At 44.3% G+C, this 17,963-nt stretch overlaps 1 protein-coding gene and 1 non-coding gene across 2 annotated transcripts in view; one reads left to right on the top strand and one right to left on the bottom strand.

The window, feature by feature from the left end:
* Positions 1 to 1,524: 1,524 nt before the first annotated feature.
* TRNAF-GAA (transfer RNA phenylalanine (anticodon GAA)) lies at positions 1,525 to 1,597 on the bottom strand. The gene has a single exon. It is a non-coding gene; the product is annotated as a tRNA-Phe (tRNA).
* A 3,834-nt stretch (positions 1,598 to 5,431) lies between these two features.
* Positions 5,432 to 17,963, top strand: part of LOC116942962 (high affinity cationic amino acid transporter 1-like) — a 32,420-nt gene continuing 19,888 nt past the window's right edge. Inside the window, exon 1 of the mRNA XM_032955486.2 lies at positions 5,432 to 5,826. The gene's annotated coding sequence lies outside the window, so the exon portion shown is untranslated. The remainder of the gene's footprint in view (positions 5,827 to 17,963) is intronic.

Here is a 17,963-nt window from a genome sequence, read left to right as displayed (position 1 = left end):
CTGCTTCTGTCCCGAGACCTCCCTGTCAGCGAGCCTCCGACACTTCACGTGGGCAGCCTCAGAGAAGTGCACCTATCCTGGCACAGACGCCGTGGTTGGCCGGGTTATTGGTTATTGGTGAGTCACGGAGCTGTTGTGCGATAGCTGATAGGCTGACGCCTCGTGGCCGCGAGTGGTAAGTGTTGGCAAAAAAAATGAACCGAAGGCGGATGTGAGATGTCACGAGACGAACACGATGATTTGTTGACCACTGTGGTGAAGTATGGTCAAAACTACCCTGCGATCGACACGGGCACTTCCCATCCAGCAGTGGATTGAACAATCAGCGAGTATTTTTATTTATTTATTATCAGGATTTACAACAAATAATACAAAAGCACGTTAAGGAGTGCAAAGTAATGTATAGGAAAGGTAAGCAAATCACGTAAACTAAAACCTAAAGATTTTTTTAAAAATTCTACCATGTAAGCCCCCACTGAGCTATCAGCTTATTTTTTAGAAGCGATGGCCACAAATGATTGCTCAACGAAGTGGCTTATTGTATAAAAGACACAATATCTATTTTTAATTTTACAAGGTAAGGGGCACGCTGAGCTATCAGATTATTTTTCAGAAGCGATGGCCACAAATGATTGCTCAACGAAGTGGCTTATCGTATAAAAGAAACAATATCTATTTTTAATTTTACAAGGTAAGGGGCACGCTGAGCTATCATATTATTTTTCAGAAGCGACCTGGCCACAAATGATCGCTCAACGAAGTGGCTTGTCGTAAACTTGGAAATTTATGGCACAGATGAAGGGAACAATGCCCACCAGTGCACAGAACGCACAACAGGACTCTGGCCCAACAGCAACAAAGCCAAACGTTTTTTGTTATTGCACGAGCAGCCATGTCACTTTGTTTTTCTTATTCTGGCAAACTGCTGAATTTGTATGTTATGATCTACATTCACAAAAATAAAATATAACTGCATCGCGAATCCGTGACTCAAGTGACAGATGACCAAATCGCGATATGGCCTATGTGCTTATTAATTTAGTCCCTCAAAATACAGCTGCTAATTGTTAATAATCCATGGGCCAGAGCAGAAATTGGTCACACAACTTGAGTCGTACCAATGTATTTATATATTTATAGATCCAGGTCTGAATATGTATTGCACAATATTGACAGCAACATTCTGAAAATGTGTTTAACGTATCAAAAGTAAGGATTTGCTTGGTTGCAGAGAATTCCGAGGCCACTACCGGATTATTCGACCATACTTCACCACACTGGTCAGTGCAGATTGGTGAAGGGAGTGGAGGCTGGAGGAACAGGACTGGTGGTTCAGATAACCGTGGCAGGGAATCGAACTCAGGTTACACAGTTCATAGCGCAGTGTACAAATCACTGCACCACTCTTTCACAAGAGCCTGGCATAATAATAATAATAAAAAAACATATAACGCGTCAGATATGATCTTTAAATATTTGACAGTAGATTTACGTACAACATAGCAGAAAAAAAAATAATCCCCTTGCCGAAACCCGGGATTGAACCAGGGACCTTTAGATCTTCAGTCTAACGCTCTCCCAACTGAGCTATTTCGGCTTGCGAGTGACACCACACAGGATCCCACTTAGACCACTTTAACAAAAGAGTCTTTAACAGAGCATTTAAGATCATTTACAGAAACTAAGGGCCACCTAAGCCACCATCACATCCGTGGGTGCGTTATATACAACTGCTGACGCCCTTTAAATGGGGGAAGAGAATGAGAGAGCGCGTGTAGTATTTGTCAGAGAGGAGCCATTTGGAGAACCCTGCCATCATTGACCAATCTAGCAGAGAGTGCTGGAAAAAACGACGGGATGCTGTGATCACAGCATGCAGGCTGCACTTAGGAACCACAGGTGGTGTCCACTGCACGACCGATTTCATTATCCGAAACAGTAGTTTCCCCAATTACCTCCATCACACCCATCATCACCCTATATACACGCTTCCCTTTGTTATTTAACGTCAGGTGAGTGCAGTGCGCGTTGACTGGACGAGAAGAATCAACAATCTGGCGAAACTGCACACCCATTAAGGGAGCTGCAATTGTGCGAGGCTTAATCGACTGCTGTGTACACGCAAACACGAATAAAGGTTTCCCTCGCTTTAGACCGGTTCAATCCGGTTAGAACCGGTTTAAGCTGGTCTAAACCCGGTTTGAACAGGTTCCAACAGGATTAAAACCGATTTGAACCAGTTCAGAACCGGATTAAACCGGTATTAAGGTCAGCACTACGTACGAAGGGGTATTTAATTCCGGATAGTCATTGTCTCACGAAATGGGGGAAGAGGTTCAACTAAAAAGAGAAGCATTATTAAACTCATAAAAAAATAATAAATATTGTACATTTGCATCTAACACTGTAAAAAAATACAATCAACGTGACTTTACCGAAAAAACTAAAAATATGAATTACTGCAGTCACGAAAGCTTTAAATCAAAATACAATCAAATAAAACAAATAATCATTTTTATTTTCACATGAGTCCTGATGTTGGCTTGGTTGACGGAAGCTGCGGGATGAATAACCACAATTACACACACACCTAGGGTACACGCAGACACACACCCAACAACAACAACTATCTCCCATATCGCCCAACAACAACAACGATCTCCCATATCGCCTTGGCAAGTTTTTCGCGCAGCGCCTTTGAAAACCGGCACGGCACACGAGGGGGTGAGTGGCCAGCGCCACGCCCGACCGCCTTTGTCTCCCCAGTGGCGATGTTTATATACGGCACCATGTGTTAATTTGAGGCTGAGTCGACCTAGGGGAGGCCCATGACCGGTTCAGATAATCGTCACTGTGGTCATAATAAAGGTGTTTGGGTTAGATCGCGTTATTTATAAATGTGTCGTAACCCTCCACCACCCGACACGGCCAATCAGCAAAAAAAAGTGTCACGTTGACAAAAGACAAATAATTCACTACTTTAGCCCACCAGTGTGTTGAAGAGTGAATCCACAACATTTACAGTTTGAGTACGACGTTTCGCTGGTAAATACATCCAGCATCATCAGGCAATTCGCCAGAACGACACATTTATGAATAACGCGATCTAACCCAAAAACCTTTATTATGAATAATATTGGTCGCGAAAGCCTACGTGTTAAACGTCACTGTGGTGTTGGTCGATGAGCGGGAATCGAACCCGGGTCGCCGGGTTCATAGCACCGCGCACTAACCACTGCACAACCACTCCACCCACAAACAACTCCACGTGTGCGCACACGCACAACAAACACTCCCAGCGTGAGAGTGACTCATTGCATCTCACGGAGGACGGCTCCACTGAATAAAATAGTTCAAATAGTTCAGTTTGCAAGTGGGAATTCGCGTTTTGTGTTAATGACGCTGGTTCATAAGTGCGAGTGGTTGCAAATTGGGCCGAATGTTTTTAAGTCGAGGACTGTCTGTACAACAATGGTTGTTGCTGTACTGCCCCCTGCTGATCTGGTTTGAACCAAACTTAATCGGTTCAATCTAGCTCAATCCGGTTAGAGCCGGCTTACCCTGGCTAGAGTCGGTTTAATCCGGTTACAACCAGTTTAAACCAGTTAGAACCGGTTTGAACTATATTTTATCTGGTTAGCACCGGTTTAATCAGGTTAGAACCGGTTTAATTAGGCCAGAACCGGTTTGAACTGGTATAATTCAGTTATGTCGAAGCCAGCCAGTCTAGCCGTCGCATCCAATCAGATTAACAAATACCGTGTTGTATTGTGCTATGCTCCCCAATCCACAAGCAGTGAATTTACAAAAAGGGCTGTACACAACAACATGTTTGAGTGTGGTACAAGTAGTGTACTTTAGGCTTTGGTATCTCGTTAGACAATATTATTGGCGGTGTGGTCGAGGTTTAACGATGCTATGCTCGTGAGGACATCCTCCATGGAGATGGAGCGATGAAAGCATCTCGTGTGCGGGAGCGAGATGGATTGTTTCCTCGCGTTGACGAAGTGATTGTAACGGCTTCGGGAAAGTTGGCTTCATTGGCTGGTGATAATTATAATTGTAAAATACTCTTTTGGGCCTTTCGGTAAAGTCACGTAGATAGAAAAAAACATCAAATAAAATCACGACGTTTCGATAGCAACACAAGCAATCGTCTTCAGGTGAAAAAATACTGCGGGCGGACTGCTGAGGCAGGAATAACTATAGCAAAGATTTTGAATTCCTGCAGTCACGAAAGCTTTAAGTCAAGGTATAATTGTAAATGTTCTATAACCGAAGCTAGCTGCAGTGAGTACACGGATATAAGCTGAGAGAATGATTCACCATCCGAGCACGGGAGGGGTGGACAGGGACGTGATGCGAAGTTCTGTCTTGCCAGACCTCTGCTCCAATTTGAACGTTGCATTTGCTTGAGATTGTTGTATCAGGGACATTTGGGATAAGGGATACAATTCGACCCCATGTGACATTCAATGAACGTGTTTGTGATTTTTGGGGCTCATTCAATTTTATTTTACTGACCCATCAGCTCCTGTGTCTCGTAGTTACCTCTTGAGTAATGCTGCGTTTAATGTAGTCTATATTTTACAGGGAAAGGTACTTTAAAAAAAATATAATATACCGTACAGTACTCTTTCTACTTTTAAATTAAGCGAGTTGGCTTCGACCCCCCCCCCTGTCCACAAATATGTAACAGCCTTTTATTAATCCACTGCTGGATGATGGCCTTGGAGGGTTGTTTGACCACACACCACTTACACGCTGATCAGTGCGTGATGGCGACATATGGAGCCATATGGAGCCGAGAGAGACCAGTTCAGATATAATTTGCCCCACATGTTTATTGTTACGGGAATCTAACTCAGGGATTGCCTAACAAGCTCGATGTGAATTCCTATACCGGAACTAAATGTATCGACACAGATTAGAAAGGTGCATAACTATAGAAGCCGAATACAATAATGCTGCTTTTAAAGGCCCCCTGTATGTGGCATATGTTAAGAGCAGTAAACCTCTTAAAACCTGGCATATTTTCACTTCAATGTGAATTCCATTTTGGCTTGTCAGTCTATAATGGAGTCTACCTTGTTTAATGTTCAGCTACAATGCACTTACATCATAACTGCAGCAGCCTGTGTGATGGATGCTTGCCCAAAAGGTGGGATTCATTTTCCTAAGTCTACACGGGGAATAGAAAAATAAATAAACCACACACACGCAAAACAAAGAAAAAGATGCCCCGTGTAGCCTGAACAGATTGCTGGGGCAAGTGCTGTTAGCGAGCACCTGTGAAGGCCGACACGGCACACGATGGGGTGGGTGGCCAGCACCACGCCCGGCCGCCTTTGTCTCCCCCAGTGGCGATGTTTACACACCGCACCAAGTACTCATTTGAGGCTGAGTCGACCTAGGGGCGGCCCAGGACCGGTTCAGATAATCGTCACCGGTGTTGGCCGTGAGCGGTAATTGAACCCGGGTGGCCAGGTTCGTAACGCAGCGTAGCGCAAACCGCTGCACCACCGCTCCCCATCACACACAGACCCCCCACACACACAACCCCTCCCCACCACAAAGTCCCACAAAATGGGGTGGTGGTGGTGGTGATGTATAAACAGTAATAGGATTTGTTTAGGAGGCAGAAACTGGAGAGAACTGGTGGTCAGTGGTCTGTCCCTCCGTGTGGCTCTCGACACAGCTGCTTGGGACGGGTTGTTGGATGAGACTAAGTTGCTGGGGGACAAGGCATCAATCTGTTGCTGCTGCGTTGTTCACAATTGTTGCACCCATCGGTTGAGTGAACCATCGTCTCCGAAGCAAGTGAGGGTAAGTTCTGACCAAACACACTGCCTTGCACTTCTCTTCACATGCAGCAGCAGCAGCAACAGCAGCAATGTATCAGCGTCAAGCTTTATAAATAGTGTAGGTAACATTTGTGACTTTAATTAAGACTTTTATTCTTTTTCTTCGTCTTATTCTTCGCGGAATTTCGCATTAAATTTAGGTTTGCTTTGCTGGTCGTCGCTCTCAGACGTCAGCCATACTTAGACATTTCTCACCGTATCATAATCATCTATCTCTACTTGGGTTTACCTTTCAACCCGCCTCCCTCTCGAACTCCCTGTTATTTATTACCTTGCCAATGTGAATCCATCTCTTATCTCCGCACGTTCAATCCATCAAAGATGATTCTTGATCAATGGAATACTGTACTGTGCATATATATTTACAGTATCTTGCGATTGGAAGCATAATTGTACCTAAAATTGGAAAGGTTTATAAAATTGTAATTTAACATTGTCATTTTGTCATATTGCCCGTGGTTTCAAATCCAAGTCTATTTAGTGTGGTAGTCAACTTCTCGCCGATGTCTGTTGTCAAATACATGTTGGTGACATCATGGTGCATCTATATGTTGATCAAGACCTGCTTGAGTACACTATTATTGTCTGTCAGTGGCATCTCAGTGCCACCCTCAAGGGTATTCCAATTGCAAGAAATAATGGGAACAAACTTGGTCTGAGTCCATAAGCCCATGGGATTTCTATGAGTTTATCATCAGTTCCAGAAATGGTTTAAAATCCATCTCTTAAAAAACAATAGTTGCCTGATTGTGTTGGTCTGAAAAGCCAATAAGCTGATGGAAATATTCGTTTTTAGTGTGTAGAGAAATTATGTCTTGTTGTATATTTTATAAACAATAATACTCCAAGCAATTAATAATGTAGTTTTTTTTTACATTTAGGGTTTAAATGTATATCAGGGCTGTGTCTGTTGGTCTGCCTGTGCTATAGTTGTGCAACATTATAGCATTACACATGGGGAACATAATGCTCCTCTGTATGATAACATTCTGACTTCTTGATAACAGCCTGGTGGTATGAGTTTGCGCTTTTGTACATTATCTTGGATGATGCTGCATGTTGAGTGTTTAATATCATGTTCCTGGGTTGTAGTTCATTGGCATTGGCCGTTATCCAGTTCCTGGTGGGTGGGATGATTTCCTCCCATCGCCATGCAGATGTGATTCGCTTACTCCTACGTAGTGTTAGTCTCTTTTTGATTACTACACAATGAACTTACGTAACTCATGGCTAATGACCAATTCATCCTATTAGGCCCCAGCCGCATCGGATTTAGAAAGTTGAACAGGCTTGAGCCTGGTTAGTTTTCGACAGGAAGATTCCGTTTTAATGTGTAGTCGGCTTGATTTGCGAGGTGGCCATGTGATGGCAGTGCTGCCAAGGAGTGAATCCATCTGTGCGGAGCTTTGTGTGCCATCTGCGAACTCCGTTTTTTTGTTTCCCCCCACAAGACAAACATAACGGAATGGGCCAAACATCGCAATGAAGGTCCGCTTGTGAGACTATCCTGGAAGAAGAGCATTATTATTGATACTCGAAATGCAAATCTACAAATGATCGCTTGTCAAGCGTTGAGTATTGTGTGAAATGTCAACCCGCCGTGCTATATTCACCGCACTGGGTACAGCAGTACAAGTGTATATATATTTATTTCCAAAACCAATTAGCATGACAGTATTAATTAACATTAAGGCAGGTTTTCAAAAGTATTTTTAGATGATGGCACGTGGAAGTTACACATCGTATTTTAGTGCTATACACGTGCAGTAAATTATTTAATCAAGAGGAAGATGAGAGTAGGTTGAAGTGCTTTGGAAAAACTGAACTGAACAAAAGCAACACACCAATGTGACTAAAGAGAGCTATTTTGACCAGTTGTGTGTTGACACGTGGATCAGAAAAAAAGGACACTGACGAAGAATAGTTACCAAACGCTAAAACATGTGCACAAATAAGCATAGGGTGGCAGTGTGCTTGTAATTATACGGATAGACCGAAACAGGAGCACGTGGACTTGGGAACATAGGAAGTCAGACACAGCGTTTTGGCTCTTCGGAAAAGTAAGTGGGTTTTAGGCAGGAGGGCTGATGGCCGGAGGTCGAAACTAATCGTGGAGTAGAATCCAAAGGAGGGGACACATCAGAGGCTTCCGCCACGCTGGAGATGGAATGATGAAATCAGCTTATCTGCAGGTTGGCAGATGGATTGTTACATCGCAGGGACTGACTGTGTTGTTGCTCTGGAGAGCGGGAGATCTACGATCGACGTTCGGTCGCCGCGTTGATGGGACTCGTCGCGACTTCTCACTCAGCAGAGTTGGGCCGCGTGAAGGCTGCCATAGTCCACTCCGTCAGCACGTATCACACAGGACTGTGATAGGTGGCGACGGCCTGGGAAAGAGACCCTCATCCAGCAGTGGATCGATCGTCGTTGATGATAATGATGCTTACGGCAATTGCCAGTGCACGGTACTGTAGTTGAGTGCCAGTTGAGCTCAGATTTATGGAAGCATCAATAATAAGGCAGTGCAGTCGAACACTTCGAACGCACTCTCACAGACGGAAGTTATACAAAAAGGTTAAGGTTAATGCTCACTGGCCAGGTGGAAAAAAAAACTAATTTGATTAGCCACGCATGCATACAGCAAAACTACAAGTCAGCTGATGCTCGCTGGGTCGCGTCAGTGAGGCAGGGGATTTGATGCACAGATTGTTGGCAGCATGACTCTTCTTCTTTGGTTCTTTCGGTAAAGCCACGTAGAATGAGAATAAAGTAATAAAATAATAAAATAACACAATAAAATTCTCACGACGTTTCGGCCACAACACAAGTGGCCTTCTTCAGGTGAAAGGAACAAACCTGTCGGGACGACAGAGCTTCAATGTGCGGCCCCTCGACCATACACAAATAGTGAAAACGCCACAATGCAGGCGGTGTGTGGCAGCCCTCACACTGGTGATGTCTTATCGGCGAAAATGCCCCTGCCCCCCCCTCCGTGAAAATTCGTGAAAATCACTGCTCTAGAAGTGGCACTCTACAGCTCGCCCTCGAGGAGGCCCTTCCACCAGCCGTGGCGTGAGCAAGGACATTGCAGGGCCGCACCTTTACATTTTGTTACGGAAAAGCGTCTGCGCTCAGCTTTACCTGCTGTGAAAAATGCGGCACGGCTGAATCCGATCGCTCCGCTGCAAGTGGTGTCGGACTTGCGCGTGTCGCGTTAACAACGTTCATTGAAGCTCTGTCGTCCCAAAAGGTTTGTTCCTTTCACCTGAAGAGGGCCACTTGTGTTGTGGCCGAAACGTCGTGAGAATTTTATCGTGTTGTTTTATTGCATTATTTTATTGTTTTATTCTCATTCTACGTGGTGACTTTATCGAAAGAACCAAAGAAGATGAATCCTTGCAGTCACGGAAGCTTTAAATCGAAAAGCATGACTCTTGCTAAAGTGAGCTGCTGCTCTGCCCAAGCACTGGTACAGACCATACGTTAACGCCAATTGCGTTTACACATCAAACACACGTACAAAAAAAATAAAGCAGGCATCGGTGCGTTGCTTTATTAAAAGCAGTTAACGCGACACGCGCAAGTCCGACACCACTTGTAGCGGAGCGATCGGATTCAGCCGTGCCGCATTTTTCACAGCAGGTAAAGCTGAGCGCAGACGCTTTTCTGTAACAAAATGTAAAGGTGCGGCCCTGCAATGTCCTTGCTCACGCCACGGCTGGTGGAAGGGCCTCCTCGAGGGCGAGCTTTAGAGTGCTTCTTCTAGAGCAGTGATTTTCACGAATTTTTCCGGGGGGGGGGGGGCAGGGGCATTTTCGCCGATAAGACATCACCAGTGTGAGGGCTGCCACACCGCCTGCATTGTGGCGTTTTCACTATTTGTGTATGGTCGAGTGTGGGGGGGGGGGGGGGGGCACGTCAGGGGCCGCACTAAAGACCATCAGGGGCCGCCAGTGACTCGTGGGGCCTTGAGATGAAGAACAGTGGCCTAGACTCTAGAGCAGGGCTCCCCCAACCCCTGGGCCGCGGACCGGTACCGGCCCGTGGCCTGTTAGGAACCAGGCCGAACAGCCAGAAGGTGAGCGGTGAGTCCGCGCGTGGCCCCCTCATTATTGTATTTACCACTTGCGCACTTGTCTCAGTCGCAGTGTTGGTAAGCCCACAAGCTAACCCTTAGCCCAAAATGAGTAAAAAACAAACGTCGCTGGAGAGCTTCTTTGAAAAGGGGGAAAGACCCAATGATGAACCCCCCCCTCCCCCCCTGGTCCGTGAAAAAAATGTCTTCCACGAAACCGGTCCCTGCTGCCAAAAAGGTTGGGGACCGTTGCTCTAGACTCTAGAGGGTATTTGGTGTACTTCTACCATGCCGGCGAAATGTCTTGGAAGCGGTATGAGTACCCATATTTTACCCAATGCCGGATTCTCCTAGTAGCAAAAGTAGCTACAAATGCTACGGGCCCCGCACTTTCAAGGGCCCCGTGCTAAATGCTATCAAGCTATCAATTTCGGTTCAGTGATTCTGCACTTGCTCTATTACTATAGTACTATACTGCATTCAACTTTTACCAACGACTGGGTGTTCAAGGTTAGCGATTTGCCGTATTATCTGCCTGCATAGCAAATGAAAAAATACAATTACAGTACTTTACTATGCAAGTTAAAAATGTGTGTTTTAATATTCCGTGTTTTTTATTTTATTTAGGGCCCCTTTATAACATATGCTACGGGCCCCGCGCTAGCTTAATCCGACACTGATTTTTACCCCACCAACACGCGACCTGTTCACAGACTCACGGGGATGTTACCCATCCATACTGCTAGGTCGATGGAGGTGGGTGTGGGTGGGATTTTAGGATAAACCCGCACCATTGCTTCAACTGCCAGGCCAGGAGAAGGAATCAAAGTGACGACATTGCAAGTCTCGTGCGCTCGTGGCCGCGTGCCCACTCTTTTGTAACAACACCATGGAAACAGTAACTCCGGTCTGGTCCAAGTATGCATGGGCGCTTGCATCCCGTATTAATTTTTTTTTAAAATGTAGACGGGTAACCGAGTTCTTCCCCAGCAACGCACTGACGAGTGCGGTTGAAGTGCGGTGGAAATAAACCCCGCCGTGAAACTCGCGCAAGTGTGGGAAGGCACCCACCCAACAGTCGGATTGAACAAAATTGCACAGACCACGGCGCGTTTGGGACCTCGGATTGAATTCACCGCATTGAATCTTAGTTCCGCTCCGTGGCACCATTTCGTGCAATCTGTCCGCGGCGGACCGGACAGGATCGCTGTAATATGAAGGAGGTGACCGCACAGCAACAGCCGACTGCTCATTGTTGCTGACGTCTGAGCCACCCACCCACCCGCACACACACACACACACGACGGGCATCTGGCGATGCTATCAAACACATCCGGGAGTTTAGACAGGTGTTTTAGTTAAGGGGTTGTTGGTGAATAGGGACTGATACGTAAAAAAAAAGATATTTGATATTTAAGCCAACATATCTGAGTCCTCTCGATATATACAGTGGAACTCAACAGTTATCCCTTAGGGTCCATGAAAATTTCGATCATCAGCGACCCGATTCCTCAAGTTATCAGAGTGGCGCAGTGGTAACGCTTGCGCTTACAGCAAGTAGAACCTCGGTTCGATTTCTGACTTGGTGTGTGTGGGTTTCTGCGTGGAGCTTATGTTGTGGCCATGTGCTACATAAGTTTCCTCCAGGCTCATCTTCTTGGTTCATTTGGTAAAGTCACGTAGAAGGGAAATAATAAAATAATAAAAATAAAACATAATAAAATACAATTCTCACGACGTTTCGGCCACAACACAAGTAGCCTTCCTCAGGTGAAGAAACAGAACTGTCGGAAAGACAGCGCTCCAATGAACACTGCTAAGCTTGGCAGCGTATTTTATGCTGGGTGGGAGGATCAGAGCACCTTGACAAAGGAGTTTACATATCAACAGAAGAATTTAGCATTGAAGTAGCTGTGTTAATGTGAATGATTAGCAGGATGTTAAAGTCAGAAATTAGCATGTAACTGGGAGATTAGCATGATGTTAGTGTGAGGGATTAGCATGTAACTGGTCACGGAAGTAGCTATGTTAAAGTCAGAGTTTACATATAAACAGAGGCATTTAGTATGTTGACGCTAAATAACTGCAACTACCCAACTATCATACAATAAGCCGATGTGAAAGAACTAAATATAAACTACATCAATATAATCAATGCACTCAATATATTCCCCACTAAGCTGAGCTACTAACATTAAGTCATTATACATTACACTTCTATGTCGCAAAAAATATTATAATATGCTTCCAACTAATATTTTTATTATAATCTGCCATAGACAGACCCCAACATTGAATTATACACTGCGTTACAATACACTACCCTATACCTTAGATTATAATAATATTAGACTTGTAATATTACACTATGTATTATTTTACCAACCCTACTGTATACCACACTGCTGTATAATCACTATACAATTACGATACTATATATCACCAAAGAAATTATATTAAACATTACACTGAAAGGTACTAAGAGATTAGCAGGATGTTTAGGTAAAAAAACATACGTTGTATCTATCTGGTATCATACAAACATCCAAATGCTGAAAACTTGCCTCCAAATGACTCCAATGGGATCACACACATCACAACATCGCCCCTCCTGCAAAAACACGTGGCAGGACCCTCCAGAAAGACGAGTCTTGAGACTCAGCGAAGCTGCCCTGGGTGAGCAAGTTGTAAATGAAATACATTCGTGATTATCCCCAGGGTTTCCCTTCCTGCTTGCTGAATGCCTCTGTATTTTTATAATCTGCAAATTGTCCATGCACAAAAGGAGTTCGTCAACAAATCACATTATTCCTATTACCTGGGACGTTATCCGCATTTGTTTTGTTGCATAAGTGGAGCACATTCACAAATAGCATCGCAGTTAAAGCGGTCCGTGTTAAGCCCCAACGTAACCGAAGATTAGAGGAGTTCTGATTAATATTATTTGTACTTCAGAATGCGCAACGGATTCCTTGCCTATGTGCCCCTGTCGTGGACGTGAGGAAGGTACACGTGTATGTTTGTTGAACTTCTTTTGCACCGTATGTAGTATGCTGACCACTGCATGTACTGCATATGCAGCTAAACTACATTAATTACAGAGTAGCATTATTTGTCCTAAACTGATATGAATTTGCGACTACTTGCTGCCAAGTGTGAGTTCCTCTGGTGGCGAATTTTTGTTTTAAGATTACTGCCAGCCAAGTGGCTCCAGGACTCAGGGGTCAGAGACTCTAGCCGGCACGGTTGAGATCCTGGGTTAAAATCCAGGCAAGCTGCTTGTGATTAAACCGGGTTCCACAACGTTGGTGAGTTTTATGGTCTCAGTCCACTTACTGGTTACCAAATTGGATAACAATAATAACAGTTATTTAATAATGTCAACTTGTAAGGCGCTGCACAGTGCTCGCTCACTCTCGAAGAGAGAGAACGACTTAAAGGCATCAGGAGGAATCACAGACAAGCGGGGAAAGTCAGCCAGGCGGTGAGCCAATGCCGAATTCCTTCCCGAGCTCTGCGGTCCCGCATATATTAAGGCGTTATTGACAATTTAATGAATGTTCACATGTGGGAGGGAACCTGAGTGCCCGGAGAAAATCCACGCGTGCGAGGGGGCAACACTCTATCCCATACAGATGGTGCAGGTGTAGCGCACATTTTTTTATATGAATGGCACCTTGACGCTCACGGGAGGGCAGTTTCACTAAATATTTGTGTGATCCACCATCCCCCCGCCTCCACAGTGCTGAAATATAGCCGTGCATTGCCACCACTAACCGGCCTGGCAATAGAAAGCTGTTCTGAAATGCAAGATGAGAAAACAAAGACAAAGGTCCCCCGTAAAAGCCTGAGCAGACTTTAGGGGCGAGTGCTGTTAGCAAGTAGCACCTATGAAGGCCGGTATGGCACACGAGGGGGTGGGTGGCCAACACCACGCCCGGCCGCCTTTGTCTCCCTAGTGGCGATGTTTTACACACCGCACCAGGGGAGGCCCAGGACTGGTTCAGATAATCTTCACCGGTGATGGCCGTGAGTGGGAATTTAACTCGGGTGCCCAGGTTCGTAGCGCAGTGAGCTAACCGCTACACCACCGCTCCCCACAAGAGAGACAACAACCCAGAGATAATCGTGCTACATTGGGAGAATAGGGGATAATAAGATGTATAATTTGCGGACCCTTTAGTTGCTGCGGATAAAAGCAGAATATAGGTCACGGGTAAAAAGGAGTTTTACTGCACTTTCATTTGAAGTTGTGGCACCTTTCCAAGTAGTTCCCCATTAATGTTCGCTGACTTCTAAGATGAATTGATCACACACACACTCTCTTGTTTGCTTATCTAATACACCCAAGGGCTTTCACATGTGCACCATATGTGCACAATATTTTCTGTTCCCCACTTCTGTTCAGTTTAATTCGTAGAAAAAAATAAAGCCCATTTTGTTTCTCTCACGTATATGTTATCTTGTAATTGTAGTGGTACACGTGTGATTATAAAATGCGAGATGCCTGCATTTAATTAGTTTTACACCAGGTCTTAATTTATGCGTGGTGAGTGTCGCAGTCGGTACACTGTTACAATCTGGGTAGATATTCCTTTGTGCTGTGTGGCTTTTGCTGTTTTTGAGAATTAATTTCCCAAATATCAGTCAGCAAATGTTTTATCCTTTGCACACAAACTGATATTGTTTCTCACTCGCTATAATAATGAGGCCGCTGTTAAAAATACTTAAAAGCAATTGTGTAACCAATATGTTGATTATATTAATCAGTGTTATAGCTGCTATGTGTCCTATGATAACATGGATAGGTAACATTTTTTAATAATCTCAGACGAAATGACCGTGAGGAAAATGCAACGTATATACAACCTGAGTTGAATATACAATTTCAGCAGTGGTTTGTGAATCTAAAATGGATACGGATTCACACTGTCTGGATAATCAACACATTTTCTTTGGTCCGGTGGAATAAATGATTTGAAGAGATGCCACTCTAAATGTGAGGATGCTATAGCGACCTTTGTGGAAGCCAAATTTGAGCTCTTTCCTACTTCCTGAGTCCTGAAAGTTTTTGTGTTTAGAATTGCTCAATTTATCCCCATTAACTTTAAAAAAAGAACAGGATGATGTGGTCGGGTTACTCAGATGCGAGAGTGCTGGGCTGCCACAGCCGAGAGCCTGGGTTCGAATCCATGTAGCTGCCTGTGATTAAACCAGCGAGTTGTTCGTTTAAGGCCAGCTACCAACGGCTGCACAAAACAAACCCAATACTTTACGTAACAATTAGTTATGCATCACTTTATTTGTCTCAATTCCAGCTCTGAGAATGAAAACTATTGGTCTGACTCATGAAACGATTATCAATCTCACATGCGTTGCGGATGAGAAAGCGCTGCTCACTAACCGTCTGGACCAGAGGTCACGTGAAGGTTCCGTGGTGGGTGGCTCTGTAACGTCTGCTTTTCTCGCACGAAGGGCGGCACTGCTCTGCAAGGGTTTAGAGTGGACGCTGCGCCTTACGATGTGACGCCGGCAACGTAATCGGAATAACATTTGAGGAAATTGACAATAGGTACCTTTTTAAAAGCGTGGTCTTTTGTTTTAACACGTCGTGTATACCACGGTATTATTCGAAGTTTATAATGGGAGGAAAAATGTGTTTTAAGATAATGATCACAAAGTCCAATTTTGTTTCAGTGTTTCATCAGTTGTACAATAATAATACGTGTCTAAAAATGCAAGGCTCTTTGAGCGATTATATAAATGTCTGGATGAAGAGTGATGAGTGAAATATAAGGTGTTATTGTATTCACTGTTTTTTTCCATCTTCCTCAGTGCATAATTAAAATCATTTTAATATTCCAAATCTTCAAAGCTGATGCCCCAACACTCATCTCTTCCTGCTTCTAGTTGCTTGCAGTATTTTTGGAAGGCGTAAATACTGCTCTTCAAGTGAACTCACACAATGGGTTAAAAGCTGATACAGTACTTATATGAAATTTACGACGACTTACAGGAGGTGGCCTGATTGGCTCAGAGTTTAGAAGACAAAGCCGGCACTTCTGAGATCCTAAATTTTAATCTGGGTTCCATTCGCATTTGATTAAACCGGATTCCCAAGTGCAGTGAAAGTTTTTTGTTGTTTTAAGTGTCCGCTAACTTTGCCCCTTTACACACAAACTGATAGCATCCTAACTTTATATAATAATGAGGCCGCGGTTAAGAGATACTTAAATGTGATTGTATAACCGTTGTCAGGTATTTTTTTTACAACTATATGTACAGAATATTATATTGTTGACATGGTGTGGGAATGCTTTGTCTATCAATTGATTCATAAATGGGACATTGTAAAAAGGAACTTTGGAATATATTTACACCATTGGTGAAGGATTTTATTTTTGAATCTTTAATAGGAACTTGCATTATTGCTTGGCATGTTTTAACTGAAAATTCTCACATCTTGCTGCGCGCATTGGCGAAACGTGCCTAACATTCAGAAGCTTCAATCAAAGCCATATTGGATTGAGCGAAGAGAATGTAAATGCTCTTATTTGTCACATTTTCAGTGCATATATTTTCAGTTCAATGAATGTAAGTTGATATGTAATTTCAGATCCAAATGAAAACACATTAAATCACAGTACGTTTCCTGGATTGGTGTGGCTCAAGGCACATTGATAATGGACACAATATGCTTTACGCACCTTGGGATGCAGGAAGAGCTCTGTTACATTAACTTCTACTCATCATCATCATCGTAAGCCAGGGTCAATGTAGTTCTGGATGAAAGCCTCCCCAATGCATCACCGTCTCTCACAATCAATGCAATAAATCCAAAGACAAACATCCCCCGTATAGCCTTAACAGACTTTTGGGGCAAGTGCTGTTAGCAAGCACCTATGAAGGCCGGCACGGCACACGAGCGGGTGGGTGGCCAACACCACCCCCGGCCGCCTTTGTCTCCCTAGTGGCGATGTTTACACACCGCACCAGGTACTCATTTGAGGCTGAGTCGACCTAGGGGAGGCCTAGGACCGGTTCAGATAATCGTCACTGGTGTTGGCCATGAGCGGGAATGGAACTCTGGTCGCCGGGGTCGTAGGAGCAGCGCGCTAACCTCTACACCACCGCTCCACCCCATGCGATGCAACAATCCAGTGTAGCACTTGCACACGAGCTCGTTCCATCCCTCCATCTCCGCAGCGGACGTGCTCTCTCGTTATACGCGTTCCGTCTCGTGGCTTCTACACAATCGTTCTTTTTTCCCCACGGGCCATTGTCCCTTCTAGCCAGATGTCCTGTCCAAGCCCATTGACGTTTATTATCAGTTAGATATCTTTAGCTTTTATACGTGCAACGCTCTATTATATACTTGTTTGTTTATTTTATTTCTTTTTTTGTCCTGTATAGCGTTGTGAGATGCAGTTTTGGATAACCGACGCTATATGAAAATGTATTATTATTATTATTTTCACGTGTTCCTGATTCTGCCTTTCAATGTAATTGTGAGCATGCATTGCTCTACGCATCTTTAGGCACTTCTCAGTTTTAGTTTTCTTCATGAATGACCATGTTTCTGACCCACTAACTACTGTGCATATTAATTATCAGTGGAGGTGTTGGCTTGGTGTCGTGCACCCTGGCCTCCTGGCTCAGCTTTTAAATCCCCACAGGCATCCTGTGAGGGCACAGCAGAGACGTCGCTTTGCGCCTTACTCACGCGCTGCGGTTTACATGCATGAAGGCTCGCCCTTGTGAAGCCCGCGAGGGAGAGTTATAAAATGCCTCGCGTTATGGCGCACACGTTTATTTACGCAACTGTCTCCCGTGCACTCACGTTGCAGTGTTGAATCTGTTTTTGTCATCGGAAAACATTGCGTCGAAGGAACAAAATTATTCCTGAACGAGGATATTTAGTGTTTACCCTGTGCTTTTGCGGGCTCGTTGGCTGTAGGGCGGTTAGATAAAAAAAAATGTTTTCCAGATGTGACCTTTTGCAAAAATTTAACTAAGCGAGG

This window comes from Petromyzon marinus, chromosome 16 (assembly GCF_048934315.1).
Source record: "Petromyzon marinus isolate PM22_M1 ecotype Great Lakes invasive population chromosome 16, UKy_Petmar_22M1.pri1.0, whole genome shotgun sequence".
NCBI classification, from domain to species: Eukaryota; Metazoa; Chordata; class Hyperoartia; order Petromyzontiformes; family Petromyzontidae; genus Petromyzon; species Petromyzon marinus.
This window is presented reverse-complemented; position numbering and strand designations above follow the sequence as displayed.